This window comes from Camellia sinensis, chromosome 10 (genome assembly GCF_055761805.1).
Source record: "Camellia sinensis isolate YWXY chromosome 10, ASM5576180v1, whole genome shotgun sequence".
Classification (NCBI taxonomy): domain Eukaryota; kingdom Viridiplantae; phylum Streptophyta; class Magnoliopsida; order Ericales; family Theaceae; genus Camellia; species Camellia sinensis.
In genome coordinates this window covers 117,014,330-117,017,481 of record NC_138970.1, presented here as the reverse complement: position 1 = coordinate 117,017,481, position 3,152 = coordinate 117,014,330, and the positions used below count along the sequence as shown (strand labels likewise).

General features: G+C 35.0%; 1 long non-coding RNA gene across 1 annotated transcript; it reads right to left on the bottom strand.

The window, feature by feature from the left end:
- Positions 1 to 433: 433 nt before the first annotated feature.
- On the bottom strand, positions 434 to 2,558 carry LOC145789207 (uncharacterized). Its single transcript, XR_014343349.1, has 2 exons — positions 2,196 to 2,558; positions 434 to 1,680 (listed from the first exon to the last, which is right to left on the bottom strand). It is a non-coding gene; the product is annotated as an uncharacterized LOC145789207 (long non-coding RNA).
- Positions 2,559 to 3,152: the final 594 nt, after the last annotated feature.

Sequence of the window (3,152 nt, the reverse complement as noted above, 5' to 3'; positions counted from 1 at the left end):
AATTAATGTGAAAAACGATTTTACCAAAACCATTTTTGATTAATTCAGAATTAATTAAAAACTTAATTAAAAACGGCTTTAGAAAAGCCTGTTTCTATTTTCAAATTTTATTATTATTTTAATCGATGAATACTGTAACACCCTCAAAAAAAAAAACATTAAACCCATCAAATAAAACATTCATTGACATACGAAATATCCACATTCTTCTATTCATCAGAGTTTCATTACAAAGGTATTACATGTTAACAACAAAAGCAAAATGCCCTACGGGCTTACAGCTTTCCAAGTTAACACTTGGTTACAACAAAAGAATGCTAACTCATCTACACATTAAGCCCTCGGCTTGAATATACATGTAATACATCAAAAAGGAACTTAAACAACAAAATCTGTGTCACGCCCCAAAATTTGAGACCGCAAGAGAAATATATAAAGTACAACTCAAACAAAATAGATAACCACAATACGTTAATATACACATACAAGCGGAGTTATAACATGGATAACTGATTTGAGTTCCACTAGAGGTTTACAAATATTGTCAAACCAAAAGGTAAAAGAAAAGAGAACACAAAAACAAACTACTAGTCTAAATTTTCAAGTGAACCACGGCTCTAAAACTTCATCTTGATTGTCTTCGGGATAACCTTCCCCGTCGTGAGCTGCTTCTTCACCTGGCATGACACGCCATGAGCTTGGAATGCCCAGTAAAAACACACACACCCCCATATCTTCTATCAATCAATCATACACAAAACAAATCAAGTAACATAACATACTTACATTAAGGTTTTATAAATCAGTAGTTAGACTAGGCATTTAGGACCCCCCAAAGAGATCCTTCTACCCAACCACAAGGATTGAACACCAGACTATTCAGAACTCCCCCTTTTGCTGCTTTGCAGACCTTACCACCTATGCCCACCTTCCGATTATTTACCTGTCAGTGGCATTGATGGACCTCAAAAGGGACGGCCAACAAGCGGGCTCGCTTACACCCAAATCGTGCCTCGGGCTCGCTTACACCCTGCACATACCATACCAAAGGGCTCGCTTACACCCTACACATACCATACCATAGGGCTCGCTTACACCCTACACATACCATACCATAGGGCTCGCTTACACCCTGAAACCGCCGCATAGAGTCTGAATACATCCAGGTCAACCCCGGTGCTCGCTTAAACTGCTTACGCAAGACTTAACTCATTTGGTATTAACCCCATCATAATTCATGTCATGCATATGTATAAAATTGTTCTAAAACACTAAGATAAACGTCACCCATTGCCAACCCCTTATCATTTCCCATTTATTAGATCTTTTGCTAGGTGAGTTAGTCACATTCGGTAATTTGATCAATTAAACGAGTAGGGGAAAAACATACTAGAGGAAATATAGTCCATGATCATCATACATAAGTACATAAGTATATTTAAGCAAGAAATAACATTAAAAAGGCCTGAAAAACTTAGAGACAAGTCACATAGTACAACACAATTTCCAGCACCGGTCGGTTTTGCAGGGCTAACAAGAACGCTTTGGTAAAAATACTTCTAGGTCAAATTAGGGGCTGAAATTGCACAGAAATAATAATTAACCTGTCTAGTTTCAATTCCAATTCACAGAATGTGCATAGCACCTCCAGAAATTCATCCACAAGCTATATTCAAAAACCTGTCCAGATTTGTCACCCATTGGGAAAACTAGCGTTTCTCTCAATCTACCCGATGGTTTTTACTCAAATAAAATCTGTTGGAAAGAGGACTCAGATTTCTAAATTTTGACAAAAGAACCAACACGAAATGATTTTTCTAGAATTTTATAAAATTACTAAAAGTGGACTGTTTTTCAGAGATTCAGGACCAGATTTTTCAACAAATTATCCAAGCCCTAAAAACACACAATTAGGGGCTAATAAAATTGTCACAAGCTCTAAACATACCAATTATCTTACAATAAATTCAGATTTGAGAAATAAACAGGTTTGATATTTCTTTTAAATATTAGAAATTGCAGCAGTGCATATTTTGAATAAAATTGTAAGAAATGTCACCAATTCACACCCACACAAGCATACACACCAAAAACTCAATTTACCATCAATACATAACCCAAGGGAGCATCTAGACAATAGGAAGATATAGGTAAAGAAAAAAAATTGAGAAGACAAGGGAGAGGTGTATTTTTACCTTCAAGAAGTCTCTTTCTTTTTTTTCCTCACACTTCTCTACTCCTCTTGACTTCCCTTGAACAAACTCTCCCTCTCTCACCCTCTCCTTGAGCTGATCCAAAAACGTGGGTGTGGGGATTGGGACCAACTCTCAATTTATATAAGATAGATAGCTTAATGGCTAAGGGACTAAATATCTAGATATTTATTTATTTATTTATTTTATTTATTTCTTTGTCTCTTCCACCAATATTATATATATGTATATATATAAACTATGTATATATTCAAGACACAATAATATTCCATTCAAATAAATAATTAATGAAAGAACAATAATAAAAAAAAATTAGAAATAAGAATAAAATGTGTGAATTAATTTAGAAATTATGAGGTAAATAAATAAAACCAAGTCTTAGGATAGTTCCAATCATAAAGTGGTGTTCTATGATTTAATTATGGTCACACACAGAGAAATTATTCCTTACTTGGGACCTTACACAGATTTTTACGGAACTAGGGTTAAAATACTATTAACCTAAGGCTCAGGGTTTCAAGTGTAATTTAAAAAAAAAAATTAGGGTCTCTACAATCTGTCCGCCTCTAGCCTCCCAAGCTATGACCTTGGAGGTGGCATGCTACCTGTACCTGAAAATGATATTCCCATATAGGGTGAGCCACAGCCCAGTAGAAATACACTAAACCAACCATGAACAATGACTAAAAGATTAGCAATTGATAGATGGCCAACACAGATACATCCACATAAAATCACATTTTATGTCATACGACTTATGAGTCCAAATTACTTTTCATTTTCCCTTTTTCAACAGATAAGCATATTAGCTCTATCATCATCTCAACAGATATGTATAAAAACTATATCCCACATTCACAGATAAGCATATAAGGTGTATCCACATTCTCAACAGATATGTATAACAACCATATCCCACATTCACAGATATGCATATGA